The sequence below is a fragment of the Typopeltis vanoorti genome, chromosome 12 (assembly GCF_054136105.1).
Source record: "Typopeltis vanoorti isolate ZY-2024b chromosome 12, IOZ_Tvanoo_1.0, whole genome shotgun sequence".
NCBI classification, from domain to species: Eukaryota; Metazoa; Arthropoda; class Arachnida; order Uropygi; family Thelyphonidae; genus Typopeltis; species Typopeltis vanoorti.
In genome coordinates, this window is record NC_143560.1 from 93,327,272 (window position 1) to 93,350,299 (window position 23,028).

General features: G+C 35.3%; 1 long non-coding RNA gene across 3 annotated transcripts in view; it reads right to left on the reverse strand.

The window, feature by feature from the left end:
• The window catches only part of LOC150101009 (uncharacterized), an 81,734-nt gene that overhangs the window by 48,408 nt on the left and 10,298 nt on the right, over positions 1-23,028 (reverse strand). For 2 of the 3 annotated variants that reach the window (XR_016549145.1, XR_016549144.1), the window contains exons 2-3: positions 10,115-10,323; positions 486-582 (exon numbers count right to left, since the gene is read on the reverse strand). This is a non-coding gene — a long non-coding RNA (uncharacterized LOC150101009). The remainder of the gene's footprint in view (positions 1-485; positions 583-10,114; positions 10,324-23,028) is intronic. The other variant, XR_016549146.1, reaches the window with a different exon arrangement.

Below are 23,028 nucleotides of genomic sequence, written 5' to 3' on the forward strand. Positions count from 1 at the left end.
AGAAGTCTTTTTTTTTTGTTTCCTAATGCCTTATAAGCATTTTCATTAAACACTGTCAAATTTAAAAGTAACTGCTACAACATGGCACATATTCTGGTTTCATTTATTTATTTATTTTTTTTTTGGCATCAGGATATCAGCTCTATTAGTGTTTGTTTGTTGGTATGTATCATTGCATAGGTTTAAATGAATTTTCCATAAATACAGCATTATTACTTTCAGACATCTAACTTAAAACAATATGGCAACACATTCACCCTGTTCTGCTTATATTGGAAGCCTCGTGTAACTTGCATGAGGCTTCCTATTCAACTGTATTAAATACCAAATATAATAATAATAATAAATACTAATACATTAAATAATTATTAACTTTTTAAATATATGCTTGAAGTAAAAATAAAAAATGGAAAATTTGAAAAAATACATGATATAAAAGTCGTCAGTAGCAATTTTCACACAGGTTTAGCATTAATAGTACATACATCACCTTACTATTCCAAGATTGGTTCTATATTGCAGAAATTTTAACAATTCCACAGGAAACTAAAGTACAGTATCTTTAGATGATAAATAAATCCTCTAAAAGAAAAATTTCCATATATCATTAAAAACACAAGGATTATAAATATCCACTGTTATTTTATAGACAAGTGTGCAAAAATTAATAACTTACGAGAATAAAATCTTTGACATGAGTTCCTTGGGAATGTAATACTCAAAAAGATAAGGAATCTGCATATTCAAATTTAACATTGCTTTTAGTTAAGGGCTTCACTGGCCTGATGATTGTTACATACTACTTTTTATCAGAGACCACGAAGAAAGCTCCATGTGAGGGAAAAAAAAAAAAAAGAAAAGGAAAGAAAACATGAATATCAATGCTATCTCATGTCTGAAAGATGTATTTTCCGTAAGTGAAATAAATATTTATTTGGTGCAAAAATCATAAGCATTAAAGAAAAGAGCTAGAAAGGTTTCAACTGAGCATAGAGCAAAAATGTATGCACAATGTGGAAAAATAAATAAAAATAATTAACAATAATCTTGTTGTTAAAAATGACCTTGAAATGGCAATAATACATTCAGAAAGTTGAAAACATTGTAGGTACTTTTTTTTTTTTCAAATATAACTTTTTAACATCTTTTCAGCGAATATTTAGCAAGCAACTGCAACAACCTATGTAGTGTTCTTTTATGGTTTAATTAAATTAAATTTAATTTTTATTAAAAAAACAAGAAAGTAATTTTAAAAAATAATAATTGCATTACTGGAATTATAATAATTTTTCAAAATATGCCAACTTTTTTTTTTTAAATTAGGCCAAAAAAAGTTTTAAAATAAATAAACTTACAAGTTTTAATGCGATCAAACAACATCTGTAAAATGCTCAGTGCCAATGCAAATTATTTGTCTGGTGACAGTCATTGCTTGATAAGACTTCTTAGTATTTTCAGTGTTTTTTTTGCCAACTTTTTTTTTTTAAATTAGGCCAAAAAAAGTTTTAAAATAAATAAACTTACAAGTTTTAATGCGATCAAACAACATCTGTAAAATGCTCAGTGCCAATGCAAATTATTTGTCTGGTGACAGTCATTGCTTGATAAGACTTCTTAGTATTTTCAGTGTTTTTTTTAATCAAACCATGGCTTTCATATCAGTTCAAAATATTACTTTACTTACTCCTTTCTTGCAAATGCTACGCAAGGTCATTAGAGTTGCAAGTGACTATTTTACCATTCTGAACTCTTAATTTTGTAAGTTGGATAATGAATTTTCAGCTGCACAAAAAAGAATACTAGATACTGGCAATTTTCTGTAAGTGAAATACTGAAAATCTGTTCACACTAATGAACAATACAAGAATATGCCACGAATGATATGACAAGATACAAGGAAAATTATTATTATCATCACAAGAGTCAGCAGCTCCTCGAAGGAGGCCACATATCACTCACAAATCACCTGTCATACCTTCTCTTCAATTCATTCACACTAATTACACTCACCATTTCCAAAGGCAAGCCATTCCAATCATGCACTGCTCTATGAAAGAAAAATCTAGCTCTCACTGCTTTCTTAACTGCAATCATTCTCAACTTGCATTCTCAGCCTAAGTCTCAGGTCTGGGTTAGTCCCGAGGGGGGGGGGAATAGTTCCATTGCATAAAGGAGGCTCCAAGACTACTGTTGCAAATTACCGACCGATCAGCATATCAGGAGTCGTTGTCAAGGTTTTGGAGAAAGTAGTCAAGAGAAGAAAAATACAGAAATGGATAGATGATAATGGGATACTGTATGGGGGGGACAGCATGGTTTTGTGAAGGGTAGATCATGCCTCAGTAACTTGCTCACGTTTTATAACACAGTGACGGCTGAACTGGATAAGGGTAATGGGTTTACAGTGATACTGCTAGACCTTTGACAGGATACCACATTGAATTCTAATCAGTAAACTGCAGCATATGGGGATGGATATAGGGTTGGCGAGATGAATAGGAGGGTGGTTGATGGAGAGATATCAGAGTAGTTTATTCAGGAGTAGAGTCCAAAAAAGGCCAGTGACTAGTGGTGTGTTGCAGGGTTCTGTTCTTGGACCACTGGTGTTTAATTTGTTCATTAACAATATAGGGTAGGATCGAAGAGGAACAGTTCATTTGTTCGCTGATGATGCAAAGTTGGGTATGGCAATAGTGAATGCAGAAGATGTCAAAATCTTGCAGGATGATTTGGATAGATTGGATTTCTGGGCTAAGGAGAATGGATGTCAATTTAATGTGACAAAATGTAAGGTTATGCATTTTGGGGTGAAAAGATTAGCAGCAGTATACCACATTGGTGGAACTGTACTCTATGAGATTGATGAGGCCAGGGACTTGGGAGTGTTGGTGGATAGGGAGATGAAGTTTAGAAGACACAATGCAAAAGTGGCTAAATCAGCTCATCAACTCACTTGGTTGTTGAAAAATACTTTGACGAGCAGAGACAAGCAAGTTATTGTTCCTCTTTATCGAGCCTTGATAAGACTCCATCTTGACTACTGTGCCCAGATCTGGGCACCAGGGTTTCTTCTTGATGGGGAGGAGGTAGAGAGGCGAGTGACCAAGATGATAGCTGGTCTATGGAATGAACCTTATGAGAACAGGTTGAAGATTTGTGGGTTGCAGAAATTGGTTGACAGGCGGAAGAGGAGTGTTATGATTGAGATATTCAAAATACTGAAGGGTTTTTACAAGATTAATTCAGAGGAAATTTTTCAGAACAGGTCTAGTGGTGAGAGAACTAGGGGCCACCCATGGAAACTGGGCAAGAGTGTGGTTAGCAAGGGTGTTAGACCTAGATTTTTTGCTTGGAGAGTGGTGAATGAGTGGAATAAGCTGTCAGTGTCTGTTGTGGGTGCCATAACTGTGAGTGAGTTCAAAGCAAAGTATGATAGATACTGTGTGGATGCTGAATAGTTGTTTTGGACATGATCTTTAGGGCCTCCCTCGATGAGTCTAAGGACTCCTTGGAGTTGCCTGTAATAATAATAACTTCAGAGATGCCATCTTGTTCTCTCCCTACCTTCCATAAAATGAAAAATTTCATCTACTGTAAGCCTTTCAGAAGTTAGATCTCTACAACATCCTCTTGCATGTCTATAAATTCACACGTATGCCACAGTAATCAACTTTTTAATAATGTGTAAACATTTCATCTTAAGTATCAATTAAAAAAGTTATCAATTAAATCAATTATTATTTAAAAAGTTAATTACTGTGGCATATATGTGAATTTATAGTTATGAATACTCCACAGGTTTCACTATATAAGAAAGTCTGTTGCATGTGCAGTTCATAAATTCTCAATCTCTTCTCATAATCTACATTCCGGTCCCAATATCATCTTTAACACTGCCCTTTGCATCCACTTCACTGTATCTGCATCACCATGAAAAGCAGAGTCCAGATCTGCACACAGTAGTCCAGATGAGGTCATGTCAAAGCTTTGTAAAGAGGCAAAATAATTTTCTTTTTATTTATATTTTTAATTTAAACAAACAGTTACGACATGCTTGTGCTATGTTAGTCAGTCAATACTTAGTATGGCAAATTAGATGTATCTGGTGTTTTACAATTATGATTTATGCTGGCTTTATTATTAACAGACTTTCCAGAGATAATAAACTCGATGTAGAATACCTCATTTGATCATCAACACATTTGTCTTACTGAGACTTAAATTTAATTACACTCTTTACAATCATAGGCTGCAATGCATTTCCAAAAGAAGCCGAGGATGTTTAAAAAGAATGCAATGTATTCGAATGTCAGTGTTGGACATTTAGAGCAAAATGCTGTTTGATGAAAGAAAGGGAAATACAAAATGCACAAAGGTAGGAAAAATGAATGTAGATAAGGGTCAGGGAATGAATGACCAAAAAGCCTACAAAAGAGACAGCTGAAAGACAGAAAGTAAATACAAGAGTGAGAGACTGCTGACAAATAGGATTACATGACATACTGTATGAGAGTGAAGGAGTACGTGACTGAAAGAAACATGGAATCAAAATAGTCAGATTGGGAGGAGAGAGTGGAAGGGGGAATATATGATTTATCAAAGGAGAGCACCTACTCTACAACTTTCCGTCTCCACCATTTAATCCACCTAATACAGAGAACCACCACTACCATCATCTACTTCCCACCACCACTAGTATTTTTTTATTGTAAATTGCATGTGTACTCAAGGCCGATTTGTCTGTATGTGGGATGAAAAACCAAAGTTTCTGGGAGAAATAACCCTGCTACCTTCGTATGAGATCAGCTAATTCACCTTCAATTGAAAAAATAACCATATAAAGATTCTTCTCGTCATGACGAGAATCAAACATAGGCCTTTTCCAATTGAAGGGTGCAACATACTGTTGTTCTTCCAATTGTGCTATGGAAGCACTTGTGTAAACAACATGATAGTGTTAACAACAGCTAGAGTGGGGAGAGATGAATAGCATAGATGGAATTGCCTTGAAGGACAGAGGTCACTATACTTCCATACACTTTTCAGATATGGCCACTGTTCTTCAAGGCCATCTATGTTATTCATTTCTAGTTGCTATACATTGATGAGAAGGAAAGGATGGCTCGTGGACTTGTGAAGCACTACAAGGGAATAATGACATGAGAATTACTGACTGGACTTCTCATGGGCTGTTATATTGTATACCAGTGCAGCGAATAACAGAAATAAAGGAAAAGAGTTTGTGGCACTGATGGATTCAATGCACACTAGATAACTGCCATAAGAAATATGACTGATGTAGAAAGTTTTTTTCACTTGGTTACAATTTAAATTAAACTTTCCAAGAAATTACATTCTTGTTTAATCCTTTATCCAAATGAAACCAAACAAATGTTTGCATGTGAAGTATCTTCATAACTAGGCTAATTGTATATAAAGACTGAAGACTTCGTATTAATTTCCTAAGTATCCCATAATGCAAGCATACATCCTTTCATATGTGTATAATGCTATGCATTATGGGAAGGGTCACTACTCAGACTAGTTTCAACCTTTATTGAGATACTATTAAAGTGCAGAGGTACTTCTCAAAACCTCTGAATGATGTACAGCATCACTCTGAATCTCACTGAGTAATTTAAAAGATCACTACTAAACTCACCATTCCAGACTTGAATCACTCCAGGATAGGAAATTCAGCAGCAGCTCCATTCAGTGACAGGCAGAAACCTCCCACTAAGCAGAACCGCTTTACTCCACAGGAAGAAAGCAAGCCCAGAAATGAACATTATTAAAATTAAAATGTCATCAGACAGCCAGTCCCAGAAAGATTTTATCAGTGGAAGCTAGGCCCGAGAAGATATTTTAGATTATTCATGGAGATATGAATTAATACAGAAGTTATATATACTCCACATACATGTAGTAAAAAAGTGTATCACCTTATTATTATTACTTCACATACAAACACTGTTTCCTTACATTTGGATAAAAGATTAATCAAGAATATAATTTCTTGGCTAGTTTAATTTCATTTGTAATCAACTGAAAAAACTTTCTACATCAATCTCTAATCCAGAGAATTATATAACAGGACTTATATATGCCTGATGGATTACATTTAAATTGTTTTCGAGAAAGTGTTGTTTAGTGAGCTCCTGGAAATGCAAAACCAAGTAAACTAGAGATATTAGAGCGGATGCAATCAAGCATATGTCTGGCCACTTCTGGATTAAACTACAACCAACATAATTAGAAATTAAAGTGTATTTTAGGTCTGGCTCATTTGAGGCTGTCTAGTGAGATAGAGGACAATAGGACAAAATATATTTTGATTGCGGCTATAGATCAGGGGTCCACAGGAATTTTGGAAATTATGGGAGACTTTAACCATGAGGACATCGATTGGAAGAAGGAAAGAGGGCATGGAAAGATGGAAGTAGGATTTATACAGAGGACATGGAGTTTGAGAGTGTTGAATCTGGTAATAGCATCAGAAGATATATCCATAACCAATGTAAACACTTTGCCTCCAACTGGGGAGAGTGACCATGCAGTCTAGTTCTGGGAAGCTGCTAAACATGTGGGATTCTGTCAAGAAAGGGCTCATGCAAAATAGGACAGCAATTTGCAACCGGTGTGTCACGAAAGGTTCACAGGTGTGCCACAAGATTTTGATATAAAGGAATAAAAATGAATGCAAAAGAAGTTTTTTGTGCATGTTATACAAAGTATATGAGAAATCATTGTTTATTTTGCATCGAATGGAATTGTTAAGAGTGAATAAAATTTATGATTATATTGGTATAATATAGATTTATTATACCTGTTATTATATAGACATGCATCGTTGTATGTGTTTAGGGGTTCCTCCAGTTGTGCAACAATTATAGCATATGCTGTGCTTACACTGCAGTGTCGGTGGCATATAAAGACAAGACAGGTTTAATCAGTGAACAATTGAAACCTCTGAGCATTTTTCTTGCCAACACAGCTAAATTGGTTTCAATTCTGTAAGATCTGTTTTGTTGTGTTTCAAAAGTGTGTTGAATTTTAGTGAAAACTATGAGTGCTGCACTTTTAAAACATTATTATTATTATGTGCCACCTCCAGGGAGTCCAAAGACATATAGGGAGAATGTGCCAACAGCATCGAACAATTGATCCCCTTCCAACTACTAACCAGTAATAATTATGAGACCAGTAATTTCAAGTGGTACCCATATTTTCTTTAACTGGTAAGAGTTAATATATATTTATATAAGAGAAACTTTCTTCTATTCAGCCATTTCTAGTCCAATGCTGGACAAAGGCCTCCTCCTCCAACTCTTTCCATCTTTCTTGTTCTTGGCTATGATTGACCAATTTTTTCAACAAATGTTGACGGTTCATCTTCCCATCTTCTTTTAGGACATCCTCAGCCTCATTTCCCTTCTTCTGGAATCCACTTTGTTAGTATGGTGGTCCATTGCTTGTCTTCTCTTCTGAATAGATGTCCAGCCATTTCCATTTTAGTCACTTGTGGTATCTTTACCATAAGAGAAATATATTGATATATTTCTTAATACTTGAATGGTGTGCCATAGAATTTTTGTAATTAGTTTTAGTGTGCCATAAGATAAAAAATGTTGAAAACACTGATGTAGAACTATGGAGCTGGTAAAACTGGTAATTATGACAGACTTAGGAGGCATCTTGGAGCAGTGCAATGGCTTGAGAAAAGAAAAGAATGTCAGTAGTGCATGAAAAGTTGTCAAGGATTGCTTGAGAGAAGCAGTATCAGAGTGCATACCCAAGGTCAGGTGGATAAACCAAGTGGGGATTAAGTGGATGGGTATAAATATTAAAAGCTGAAAAAAAAAAAAAACACTATGAAGGGAATATAAAGAAAAAAGTGATTAGCATACTCATGAGCTGTACAAAGTGTAAGCAAGAAGGGTAACTAGTATGGTAAGAAAGGCCAAAATCAGATTATGAGAGAAAATTAGCTAAGCATGCCAAAGTAAATCCAAGAGTTTTTTCATTACGTAGCATGTAAGAGGAAAAATGACTATCAAACATGCTCATGGTAGGAAGGTAAGATGCAAAAGCAACAGTTGAATTGCTGAGAGATCATTTTACAAAGGTGTATCATCCAGGTGGAGATTTTGCAGTTGCTGATGTGAAAGAGAGACATATCAACAAGTGGTGGTGTTCAGCATATTGAAAAATATCAATGTGAATACAGCAGTGGGCCTGAATGGTATGTCAACTTGTGTGCTACAAGCATGTGCAAGTGAACTGCATTGCCTCTGACGAAGTTGTTCAAATCTAAGTCTCAGCTCTGGCAAGGTTCCATGGGAGTGAAAAGAGGGTAAGATAGTTCCATTACATAAAGGTGGCTCCAAGACAGAAGTAGAAAATTACAGACCAATTAGTATTTGTGAAGTGGTGGTTAAAGTATTGGAAAAGTTGGTTAAAGGTAAAATCCAACAATGGGTGGATATGGATACGACACTCTATAGTAGGTGGCAATGGGTAGGTCTGTAAAGGGTAGGTCCCGTCTTAGTAATTTATTCCCATTTTATAATAAAGTGACAGCCAAATTGGATAAAGGAAATGGCTACACCATGATACTGCTGGACTTTGCAAAGGCATTTGACAGAATGCCATGGAAAACTATTACAAAAGTTCAAACAAATGGGAATGGATATGAAGCTGGATGGGGGGGGGGGGGCAGATAGAGAGATGCTAGAGTAGTATATGGAGTGGAATCAAGGAGAATGAGAGTGACTAGTAAAGAATCTCAAGGTTCTGTACTAGGGCTCTTTAATTTGTATATCAATGAATATACAGGTAATGATTGGGGGGGGGGGGGGGGGTAATCAGTTGCCTGCTAATGATGCAAAACATGTGAGAGCAATAGTTGATAAAGATGATGTAGATATCCTGCAAGATGATTTAAATAAATTGGCGTGGGCAAAGGATAACGATTATCATTTAATGTTGCAAAATATACAGCCAATTTCTTTAAATCATCTTGCAGGATACACCTTATCACCTTATGTGTACTTTGGGTTGAAAAGGTTACATACGGTGTACTATATTCATGGTACTGAACTGCAAGAAACTGATGAGGCTAGGGACTTGGAGATAATGGTGGACAGAGAGGAAGTTCAGAGGGCAAATTGCAAAAATTGGTAATACAGCTCAAGGGATTACTTGGATGTTGAAAAACACCAACGAGTAAAGACAGAGAAGTCATTATCCCTCTTTATAAGGCTATGATTCAGCTGCATCGTGACTACAGCATGCATAGATTTGGACACTTCTGTGAAATGCTTCTTATGAGGAAAGGCTGAAGGTGCATGTGAGTTACAGAGTTTAGTTGTTAGGCAGAAAAGAGGAGGACATAATAGAAACTTATAAGATGTTAAAGGGGTTTTATAAAATTAAGGCAAAGGAAATTTTCAATATAGGAAAAATAAAGAACTAAGGGTCATCAATGGAAGTTGTGTAAGAGTGTCGTTTGTAAGCGTGTGCAGAACTAGAATTTTTGCACAGAGAGTGGTGAATGAGTGAAATGGATTACCAGAATTAGACTCATTCACTCAGAATTGCCTGAGGAGAAATATGATAGGTTTTGTGTATATCATAGTTAGTTTGGGTTGGGTCTCCCACGATAAGTCTCCAGACTCCATGGAGATACCATAAAATAATAAGGTACACCTTTTCACTATTTGTATATGCGAAATATATGACTTCTACATTAATTCAAGCTTGGAATCTCCTCTTTGGTCTGGCTCCTACTGATGGCAGTCTGGGGATTAGGATGATTAAGGATGATATACAAGCATGAACAGAAACAGAGCATATAATCTTCCTAAAAGACAGGAAGGACAACAAGAGAAGGGGATACTGTTAACAATAGCAGAGGAATTTTGCATGTTCAAACTGGAAGATGAGATAAACAGAATAATACATCTAATAAGATATTGATACAGGCTTTGGAACACAGAGAACAATGTTGAGGAAATGTGTAGGCAAATTGATTGAGGAAGTAAATGGAGAGTGATCCTAATGAGATTTTAGATATGGGAATATGTATCAAAAAAAGGGCATAGAAGTGAGTTACCTTGCAGTTTCTAAAGAGAGAGAGAGATGACTGTCTTTTGAAGCATGTCACTGAAGCAATACAAGGTTTTAAAGTGTTGGATTTGGTGACTGCTTCACAGGATAAGTTATGAACAGAGTTTCTATCTCAGAAATTTCTGGGAAGTTTTCAAATCTTTCTTGTCTCGAGTCCCGGGAAAAGCAGTTGAGGCATTTCATAAATTTACAAATCTGAAACAGAAAAGTGTTGAATCTTTATAATGTTTAATTTTAATAAGATGAGTACTGTATCAAAGATTACAGATAGTTAAAATTTTATTATGAATTAAAATATTTATCAACTGTAATGAATACAATGTTATTCATTATTTTCTACATATTGTGTTTCTTTCAAGTATAAAACAATAATAAAATAATTATATTATTATTATTATTATTCATGACACCTCCAAGGAGTCCGAAGACTCATCGCGGGAGGACACCTACAACTGTCTATATCATGAACATGACAATGAATCAAGAGCCTGAATGGCAAAGAAATGGAGCTAGCTGAGGAATTGGATAAGTACCAGATCGACATAATAGGGGTGACTGAAACAAAAAAGACCAAAACTGGTGAGATCTTTCTGAGCAATAAATACAAAATGTTATATTCAGGCAATGACAATCAAGGAAAAGAAGGAGTAGCCATAGTATTCAACACAAAATACGAGGCTAATCTTCTTGAATGGCAGTCAGTCTCAAGTAGAGTAATGTGGGCAAATATGAGAATGGGGAACTGGACAATGAGACTTATTTGTGCCTATGGTCCCACAGAAGGTTCTACTAAGGTAGAAGTGGAGGAATTTTTTGAGGCTTTAGAAAAAGCAACTGACACAATGAAAAATTGGTCCTTGTTGGGGATCTAAATAGCAGAGTAGGAAATGATTGCGAGACATACAAAAATATTTTGGGAAAATTTGGAGAAAAGAGCAAAGCTAATAATAATGGCAAATATCTGTTGGATTTCTGCTCAGGACATGGACTGGTTATTACTAACACCATGTTCCAACATAAAAATGTGCACAAATTCACATGGAGAGAAGAGGCTAGGAATAAGAAAAGTCTCATTGACTATGTTATTGTTGATAGTGATGTTTTCTCCCTGGTGCAGGACACCAGAGTGTACAGAGGATTTGAAATTGGAAGTGATCACTATTTAGTCTTGAGCAGGATAAAATTGAATTTCATATTGAAAAGAATAACATGTAAGAAAGTTTTAAAGCGAATAAAAGTTGAGCAGCTCTCAGATGTAAACTGTAGACTAAAATACAGAAATATTATTGAAAAGAAAATGAAAGAGTTTGAGAACAGGAATCAAACCTTGGAGATTCAGTGGCAAACTCTGAAGGAAACATTGATTGATTCTGCCAGAGAGGCATGTGGTGAGGGTGTGTGCAAAGATAAAAAAATCAGAACTCCCTGGTGGACACAGGAAGTTAAAGAGGCAGTGAAGGAAAAGAAGAAAGCATATTAAAAGTTCCTGGCAAATAAGTCAGCTTTTACTCTTACAGAATACAGAGACAAATGTAAGAAAGCTAAACAGTGTGTAAAACTAGCTAAACAAAAGTCATGGGAGGACTTTGGCAAGAATATAGAAAATAAATATCAAGAAGGTGGCAAAATATTCTGGAGGTTGTTGAAGAAGCCTAGGAATGGAGGAAAGAGTGCTGTAAAAGGAATTAGAGATGATAAAGGTGAAATGAAAACGGGAGAAAAAGATATCCTTGAAGTATGGAGTAATTACTTTGAAAAACTGCTAAATGAAACAAGCAGTGATGACAGCACAGTGATAAAAAACACTGACCAGGCATGCAGTCAGGAATACATATCCATACTTGAAGTAGAAAAAGCCATCAAAGGCTTGAAATGTGGAAAGGCAGCAGGAGTAGATGATATTCGACCAGAAATGCTGAAGTATGGTGGTATAAGAGTCTTACAGTGGCTGCACTTCATAGTTCAGAAAGCCTGGACAGAGGGACGAATTCCCGATGATTGGAGTAGAGCTCTCATAGTACCCATATATAAAAAGGGAAATAAAACTGAATGTGAGAATTACAGAGGTATTTCCCTACTGAGTGTTCCTGGCAAGATCTATGCAAGTATACTTGAGAAACGGTTGAGAAGAATTGTGGAAGAAAAGCTTGGTGAAGAACAAGCTGGATTCAGGCCAAATAGAGGCTGTCAGGATCAGATCTTCACTTTACGACAAATAGTCGAGAAAACATGGGAATATAACAAAGATCTGTATTTAAGTTTTGTTGATTTGGAAAAGGCATATGACAAGGTGCCAAGAGAGAAGCTATTCAATACGCTGCAGTTATATGGTGTCAATGGGGCATTATATCAAGCAATACTTAGTCTTTATTTGAGTTGTAAGTCAGCAGTTAGAATTGAAGGAAGATGGTTTAATGTTAAACCTGGTGTGAGACAAGGATGTACATTATCCCCTCTGTTATTCATTATCTATATGGATCACATTATGAAGGAATGTGGTATTAAACCTGATATCAAAATTGGAGATGTTAATGTCAGCTCTTTGCTTTATGCGGATGATGTTATACTTCTAAATAAATCCGCTACAAGTCTGCAAGATTCTCTGACTAAATTGAATAGCTGTTGTAATAGATATGGTATGAAGGTCAGCAAGAAAAAGACAAAGACAATGAAAATAGGCAGAATCATTGAAAATGTCAACTGTGTTGTGAATGGAGAACCTGTGGAACAAGTAAAATATTTCAGCTACTTAGGCACGATTTTTACTGAAGATGGTAAATTAAATATAGAAATAGACAACAGAATCAGCAAAGCTGGTATGGTGGGAAGTCAATTGAATAAATTCATATGGAATAAGAAAGAAATTAGTCGGAACACTAAATTAGCTGTATACAAGACAGTGTTCAAACCAGTTTTAACTTATGGATCTGAGAGCTGGGTCAGAAGTAAAACACTTGACCAAAGACTAGAGACCGCAGATATGAGAGTCGTGAGAAAGATTAGAGGCGTGAACAGATGGCATCAATGGCAATATCATATTAAAAATGAGGATATTAGGAAAGAACTTGACATTGTCAGCATCCAGGAATGTGTTAGCAGAGCTAATCTCAGGTGGTATGTTCACTTAAATAGAATGGGAGAGGAAAGATTAGCAAAACAAGTGTTCTCTGCCAGGTTGGCAGGAAAACGACCCAGAGGAAGACCAAGATATAGGTGGATTGATACGGTACAAAGTGCCTTAGACGATAGAAATATAAGATGATAATGTTGGAGTCTTGACAAGTAACAGAGTGATTTGGAGGAAAATTGTAGATAGGAAGTTAGTATTGATGTAATTTTTTCATGTAGTACTGTCATATCCTGTACACCCCTTGAGGGTACATGGCAGGAATTTGATGATGATGATGAAACAGCCACACATATATAGACATTTTTATTACACTTAGCTGTTCCAACTTGGCTTGTTTACAGAATTACCCCTTTTATCAGGTGGTTTGTTAGTTAAACGAAAACAAAAGATCACTACCAGTGGCCAGCAGACTTTTCTGCTGTTGCTGAAGTTATTTTTCATTCTTACTTTTAAATTTGGGTCACATTTGATAACTTGATAAGATAAAATTTATAATTTTCATTAATTTAATAATTTTAATATTTTTACAGTAGTTTCAAAATTAAAATAAATCAATCAAAAATTTAGAAATAGTTTAAGAAATGCAAAAATGAGGAAGCTGCTAAGTGTAATTATTGTCCAAAGCAAATTTCATGTAAGGGATTGAACACTAGTGGATTGATGAGGCATTTGAAAAGTATGCAAGGATCACATTTTAAACAAGTGATGAGGAAAATATGAAACCTTAGAACATTTTCAACTTTTGTAAAACAAAAAAAAAAAGCTAAGTAATATTATATCCAAATTGGCTGCCAAAGATGGAATCTGAATTTGAACAACTGCCAGTAGTCAATTTACATGTGAATCAATTTCAAAGCAGAATTATGTATTGCCAAAGTATCAGTCAGATATCTTAAAGTTAATTTTTGACTTCTATGAACATAAAAAAAAAGAAGAGCAAATATCAAAAATAAAATAATGAATAGAATCAAATCACTATTTTAATCTTACTTTGAATGCATGGACTAGTATTGGAAATCAAAGTTATTTATAGTATTGTGGTTCATTCAGATTATGCAAAATTTTTTAACTTAGGTTTGCTTTGAGAAAAATGTTGGGCAACTGATATTCAAAATATTGTGCACTCACAAATGCAGGAATTTGGAATAATTTTTGCAAAATCATATTGTAGCTGTAATGACAGATGAAGTAGTGAAAATAATGCCAAAAGTTGAATGTAAAAGCTCAGTTGCAAATTTACTCTGCCTTAAGTCATTTATTTAGCAGTTACTAATGCATTTTATAAAAATATAATAAATAACAAATATACTTAAAAATATTATTTTTAAGTATAAAGATATAAAGAGCTAATAAGCTTCATTTCGGCAATGAAAACATTACTTAAATTAAGGGGATATTAAATCCCACATAGTTTTAAAACCGAATAAGAAACTCAATGATTGGAATCAAAGAGTTTCTTGCCAAATATAGACAACTATAAAGTATCGGCGACACTAGCGTTAGCAAATGCAAGTGATCCTAGTATGTAGTACAATACCGGACGACTTGTTGCAAAGGTGGAGGAAGTTCAGATCGCTATTCTTAGGTATTTTCCATAATGTAAAAACACATTTCCTAGGAAATGTATGCTGTTATTACATTATGGAGGGAGGTCACTACCCAGACCGGTTTCAGCCTTTTTTGAGGCTTCATCAGTGAGTAGCTAGACCTAATACCAAAGTGTATAGCGAAAAGAACTTAAATACTCTGCGAACGAGTTATCCAAACAGGTGCAACCATTAAGTTACTTAAGTATAAAGATATAAAGAGCTAATAAGCTTCATTTCGGCAATGAAAACATTACTTAAATTAAGGGGATATTAAATCCCACATAGTTTTAAAACCGAATAAGAAACTCAAAGATTGGAATCAGAGAGTTTCTTGCCGAATATAGACAACTATAAAGTATCGGCGACACTAGCATTAGCAAATGCAAGTGATCCTAGTACGTAGTACAATACCGGAAGACTCGTATTATTTTTATTATCCCAAGACCCCATGGTGTCACACTCATCTAGGAGGTCCCATTTATCATACACACAGCTCATCAGACGTGCCTTAAACACATTCAAATTCTCTGCAGACACCATGCTCTCAGGCAATGCATTCCAATCATTCACAGCACATGCAAAAAACCTACTTTTCACTTCCCTGCTCACACCCTCCTTATATAGCTTCCAGGGATGGCCTCTCTTGTTCTCCCGCATCTCCTACCATTTTATGAGTAATTTCCATGAGCAAAACTATATAGTCCAGGGACTTGGGAGGAAAAAAGTCTCAGGTCCTGGGAAAAGAAAAAACAGCCAACACCGAGAAATTCTAGTTACAAATGAGATATCAACAGTGCTGTCAGTTGGTGAGATTGATCATGAGATACTCAGAGAGTAGTCAAACAAGGGGAAATTACTGTAGATAAGACTGTAACTTACTGATGTCAATTAAAATCAATAATATGGGCTGATGAACTGCAAATAAGAGGTGGTTGATAGAACATGAAAGTGGTTCTAATGATATATATATATATCACACAAGTTGCAATTACAACCATATTAAAAATCAGACAAATAAATAAAGTAGAAATGAAATGGATGAACAGTGATATTAACCAAGTAGCATGGGAAAAAAAGTTATGGGAGCAATATAAATTAGCAAGTAGTGATCAGATACATAAGGAGCATGACTGCTGGCCTACTTAGCCATGTGGACAGAATGCCCACTATATAAATAACAGAATTTGATTTGAATCCCACTGTGTCAAATTCACAAAGAGTGTCCATAGCTCAGTCGGTATAGACGAAGCCCTTTGGTCAGAAAGACCTGGGTTCGATTCTCATCTATGACGTGAGGAGCCTTTATCTGGTCTCTTTTAACTAAAGGTAATTAGCCAGTCTCATATGGAGATAAAGGGTTTTTCCATCTGGAAACTCAGCTTTTCTGTCCCTCAGAACAGGCAAACCGGCCATGTGAACACACATGGATTTATAGTCGTAAAAAACATATACCCTCATTAAGAGGGCTCAATCCATTTCCCCCCTCCAAAGTGATGAAGGGGGGGGACCCCATATAAATAAATAAAATTCACAAGATGATTTTTATCACCCAGTGTGGGACCACCACTCTGGTTACTGGAGATCCGAAGTGGCTTGAAAAAGTTCCATATTTGGTCTCTAGAGAAGAGATTGGATTATCTAATCCTTATTTCACCCTATATAAATCCCTGTTTCATCTTATTGTAAACCTATCACACATTTATTATAGTATAGTATACTAAATGTGTGATAGGTTTACAAACTTTCATGAGTGGAATTTACATTAAAAAATATAATAAGTAAAAAAAAAAAAATAATGATCAGATGCATAAGGAGTATAAAATGGAGGTTAAAAAAATTGGCAATCATGGTAAGGAAAGAAAACAGCCAACATGAAAAGAAATAGGCCAACTCAGGCCAAAAGAAATCCAATGCTATGGTGTCAAGCATAACAAAGAATTATGGGAGGTTAACAGTGATGAATGATTATGGAAGCAAAGTGACCTAGACAAAAAAAAAAAAAATAAAAAAATAAAAAAAAAAAAAAAAAAAAAAATATATATATATATATATATATATATATATATATATATAGACAATTCTATATATCTGAAGTTACAATTAAGATTTGGATAGATTGGTATTGGTCAGGAATAGAATGCAGAATTAGAATAGGCATAGGGTTTTGCTATGACTATCTTTCTTTGAAAATCCTTTTGGATAATTCAGCATTGATGTGTAAATAGTTTTTGTTTCAGCAACTGCCTTGCATTTCCATGATAAAGTAATGCATGTACCAGATAATAGCAGAGGCTTGTACACTGCTATATTTTTAGACTTTGCAAAGATTATTACAAAGAAGTCAAAATATTGACACCGTGTCACTATTTGGAGTGAATGATGTAATTATTTTGATGCGATTGATAACAATAATCTTTTTTTTCTTTAAATGTGAATCCCACTCAGGAATCACTGCAAACCTATAATACATTAATACTGCAGGTTGGCAAAGGATTTGATAGTCCAGAAACTGCTTCAGAGAACTGATCACACAGACCACTTTTTTCAAGCCTCTTCAGGCCTCTGATAAGAAATAAAAATTAAATTATAAGCAATAACAAGCAGAAATATATAATCTAATCCACAGGTTTATTAGCATCTAGCCTACTAAACACCTCACATATCTCTGGTTCATTCACTTCTTTTCTCTCTCTGGTACTGGACCCCTTCTTAGCTTTACATGGCATTATACCTTATAGTATATGTCAAAGCATATATTAAGTATTTTATTGGAAGATTCATAGTTAATTAGCATCAATACCATGAGATGATAAGCTAGGGAGGAAAGAAGATGAGAACTACATAGGAAGAGTGAAATGGATAAACAGTTTGATCAGGCAAGTGGCATAGGCAAATATGTAATGGAGGAAACAGAAGACAATTACCACTGATGAGTTGAATAAGAAGTGAGAAGCAAGGTAAATAAAGTGTAGTGTGAAAGAAGAATAGCCAGTCAAGTCCAAATAAAATTCACAGGGATTCTTCTGCTAGTGAAAGCACAAGGAAGAATTGTGAAAGGTGACAATGGCAGATGGTTACTAATAAAATTATCCACTGGCCTGGTTGGCCAAGTGGTTAGCATATCCACTCTCCAACCAACAGGCTGAATGTTTAAATCCCACTGTGGGCATGAATGTTTGGGATTCTCTTTAGGAGGGAGATAAATTTCGTCACTAGATGTGAGACCACCAACACACTCATTGGAGACCTAAAATGGCTGGAAAAAATTCTGTTCTAGCACCTTCATAGTGCAATTGGAAGAATGAAGGTATATTGTGCTCCTTCAATTGGAAAAGGCCCAGTTTGATTCTCGTTGTTACGAGAGGAATCTTTATATAGGCTTTTTTTCATTTATTGGTGAGTTAGCTGATCTCATACAGAGCAAGCAGGGTTTTTCCCTCCTGAAAACTGGAGTTTTTTCATCGCACATACAAACAAATTGACCTTCAGAACACACACAATTTACAAACTAAAAATATCATTGTAGTGGTGATGGGCAGTAGAAGGCAGCTGTGTGTAAAAGAATTAAGTAGTAGGTAGGAGAGACGGTTAGGTGTGTGAAGCAGAGTGCCCTCCCACGATGAGTCCTTAGACTCCTTAGAGTTGTTACATAATAATAATGTTTGAGCTATAGAACAGGAATTTCCTATGTAAAACATGAATAAAAATACAAAATAATTATAAAATTAATAAAAATAGAAAAAAATGTAGATATTATTTCTGGAAAATTTTCCATGTTACTCCTCTAAATTAATATTAATTTTTATGACTATTTTGCCTATTCTTCTTTAGGTGTACCCCCTTTTTTATGATGTCACTGGCTTTTTACTCATTTTTTTAGGGCATTTTATATTCTTCATGTGTCTATATCTTTAAAATACCAATAATGCCATAAAAAATTGAATAAAAAGCCAATGACATCATAAAAAAGGGATACTTCTAAAGAAAAATAAGCAAAATACCCATAAAAATTAAGAAAAAATATCCTTAGCCCACCAATAGTAATATGTACTATAATAGGTTTACAACCTTTCATGAGTGAAAGCCAGATAAAAAAATGACACTGGCAAAAGAGTGCAGTGGAATTATATAATGAGCATTTTGCATATAATGATGGTGTAAATGATGCTGAACCCATGAGGAATTAGATGTAAAAGAATCACAGTAAATCAAAATGTTGAGCTAGATTTCAATAAAATTATAGAAATGGACAAGATATTACTATATATTTTTAGGTAAATAAAGTGAATGTGCAAAAGAGTTATTATTACGGGCAGCTCCAAGGAGTCCTTAGACTCATCGAGTTAGTCATACCCCTTACTCGGTTATTAATTGATATGGTCTTGAAGTAGAAAGGGAAGAAGGAGCAGAAAGAAGACAAAACAATGCCACTGCACAAGCATTCTAAAACAGTAGCTTCCAATTATAGTCTATATATCTTAGGAATAGAATATATGATAGGTTGGCAGACATAAGATTCTCTATGGTTAGCACATTTTATGATAAAGTGATGAATATGCTTGATAAAGGAGACTTATAGACAATGGTATTCTTTGACTTTGTGAAGGCATTTGATAAACTGCCACATGATAAGTTGGTGTACAAGATAGAGATGGATGAGATGGTCAGAATGATAACAGCAAGTTGTATGGGGGGGGAGAGGCAGTGTCTCAGAAAGAAAGGTAACCAGTAATGTGGCTCAGAGTTATTTCTTGGATTCCATTGTTTAACTCATTTGTTAATGGAACTTCACATGGACGGATGGGAGATTTCATTAGTCTGCTAATGATGAAGTTGGAAAGTTATATGGAGCAATGGCAATGTTAACTCCCCTCAGGAAGATTTAAAGACGTTTAACTTTTTTGCAGTTTTAATGTTAATCAGCACAAAATGTTGCACTTTGGAGTGCAGAGGTATAAGGCTGTAGACTGTATTAGTAAAATTGTACTTCAGGAGGTGATGACTGACAATAGTCTAGTCAGAGGGCAAACTCAATGTGCCCTCTGTCTGGGCACACTATCTAGTATTTGGAATGGTGCACCAAAACTTCCCTAAATATGCCTGATGTTATCCAGAAAAAGCATTTCATCTAATAGATGACACACTCACTCTCTCTCATGAACTTAATCCAATCATGCTCTCATGAATGGGCTCCCCTGCCTCTTCTAAGTATTCTCATGAGTGCTGTTCTTTTCTGTTGAAGTCATTCATTCAGTTTTCTCAGTCTTTTAAAACATGCAGCTACTGGTCAACATTGATCCCATTCACAGTTAAACTCACTGAAACCAACTTCTCATCCTTCTCTGCATTCCAACTAATCCTTTAAAACAGTCTTGCACTTTTTTTTCTTTCCCAACAGACTATCTCTAGCTTTTCAAGAAACACATTAAAAGGTTTTTACTTTTTTCCAAACTATTGGGCACATGTACTATGGATTTTACAACCATGTGTTGGATTGATATTAATATAAATAAACAAAACTCACCACTAACTGTGATGACCTTTCAATCCTTCTACATAAAGCATCAGCTGTTTGCCTCATGTTTACAGAGAAAAGTCTTACACACTCTCTTATTCATTATGCTCCTAACAAATGAACAAACAGACACTCTAAAATCTACTGACAACTTCTGTACATCTCTCTCTCTCTCTCTTTCTATCACCTAATTGTTTCTTCAATTTCATTCTCTTGTGTTCTGTTTCACTCTTCATGACTAATGTTGGTTTGTAAATGTATTTTTGTGTCTTGATCCTGATAAAGGTCTCTTATAGCTGCTGCCTATTAAGAATTCTGATTTTTTAAAATTAATACTGTATATTCTACCATTTGAATAATTTTCTGCTATTTAAAAAAAAAGAATACAAAGGGTTCAATATTTCTAATAAAGTACCTTTAATGCATAAACTTAATTAAGTTAATAATTGTTCAAATTTCAATTTCAATGGTGTTCAATAAAATGTGTTATAATTTCAGGTCTTATAAATAATTATCATAACTAACCTTAAATTATTTATGAGGGTGAAGCCCCTTCAATGAAGATACTAACTTCATGTCTTAACTACCTTACCGGCCATTATGGATCAGATACGCACCTTCATACGCTTTGTATCCATCATATATTTCAATGTAATATCAATGGTATTAAAATTTTAATATGCACTTCACATCCATCATAAGTTGGACGTATATATACATTCTGGCCAGTAGCATGGTTAATGCTGTTTCTGTGAATCATATCTGAAGTAGATAAACATTTTACTTTTGGCAAATATGATGAAAATAATAGTTTTAATGACTAACGATTCTAAAAAACAAGATGTATGCAATTTGCAAAACAGTATATATTCTTAAAGTAGTTAGATAATTAAAAATGTTTTAAGAATTCATCTCAACAATTTTGAGATAGATTCCTCAAGACACTGCACTAAAATATGCTGCACACTCACAAGCTACATTGGTAACAATATCTTCAGCAACTTAAAAAGGACAAGTTCATATTTCAAAACCAAAAACTGATTCGATGTCCTGAGTGCGATATGCATGCATGGCAGAATGTAAGAGACATCTTTGTGGAGAGGGAGAGAATGAGCGAAAGATGAGAGAAAGTATGGATTTGGCGTAAGTGCGATATACTGTTGGACCATGATACACAGAATGCAAAACTCACTGAAAAGACAAATAGTGTACATGAAAGAAATGGAAATGAAACGAATGATAGAGAGACTGATGGAGTGGAAGAATGCAGGAATGTAGAAGTGAAAGTTACAAAAACCGAAATGAAACGAAAGAAAGAGAAACTGAGGGAGTAAAAGAATGCAAAGATGTAGAAGCGAAAGTTATGGAAGTCGTGAAAAACGGAAGTGAAACGAAAGTTGGAGAAACTGAAGGAGTGAAAGAATGCAAAGATGTACAAGCAAAAGTTAGTGATAAGGGGTGAAAGAAAGTATGAATGAGGAAAAGGAAGTAAAGTGCAGCCGAACGAGAGGTAGCGAGATAGAGAGTGAAGTTGTCGGAATGCAAGATTTAATTAAACAGATATTGGAAATGAAAAATGAAATGAAGAATATGTTGAGTGATGTTAGGCGTCTAGTGGAAATTAATGAAAGTATACAAGAAATCAGAATGAAAGAACAAAGAGTAAAAGAAGCGACAAGTGATTCCAGGATAGCAGTATATGGAAACTCCATAATTAGAGGGCTAGTTACTGACAAAGTCCATAAGGTCTGCTACCCGGTGGGAGGATGAGTATGATAATTAAGGTGTTGGAGATGAGGAAGAAACGAGCAAGACAGTTAGTTGTGATTCTAGGGACGAATGATCTAACTGGACATAAAAAGGATGTGAGAACAAATATCAGGAGACTATTGAGAAGAGTGAAAGATAACAGTGTAGTAGGAAAGGTTGTCAGTGTGTTACCTAGGTATGATGATGACGTGTTGCGATGGAGAGCCAAAATCATGAATGGTATGTTAGCGAAGCTGTGTGATGAGAAGGGAGTGGAGTTTGTGGATGTATGGCATGTGTTTGAGGGAAGAATGAAATTATACGGGTGTAATGGGTTGCATTTAAATGGCTTTGGAGTGAGTGTGCTGAAGAAAGTGTTGCTGGATGAAAGTATAGTGTTGAAGTACAGTGTATGATGAGTGACAGAGATGAAGGAAGAGATGAAGAGAAAAATCAGGAGGGTGGTACTGAAGAGACAGCAGTGCTTGGCAGTGGAAACAGTAGTAGTGTGAGAGAGGAAGAGGGAACAGGAATACAAGAGGAACAGGGAAACTGGGAGCTCGGGTGGACAGGGAGACATGGCATAGAGAGTGAATGTTGAAAGTGGCAGTGAAGGTGTGTATGAAGATGGAGTATATTGCAATGTGGGTGGAGAAGTGGAGACTGAGTAGGTATATGTGGTAAGCAGTGATAAAGGTGATTAGGCTTGGATAGGACTGGCTATAGACCTAAAAATGAACTGTTGTATTTGTTTACAAATGCCAGAAGTATCAGAAATAAAGGGGACGAAATGGTTTCATTGATTGGGTTTATTCGTCCCAAATCATTGGAATACGTGAAACATGGTTGAATGAAGATGATATCATAACGGGAATAGAAATGGAAGGCTACAGTATTTTTCGTGAGGATAGAAAGGG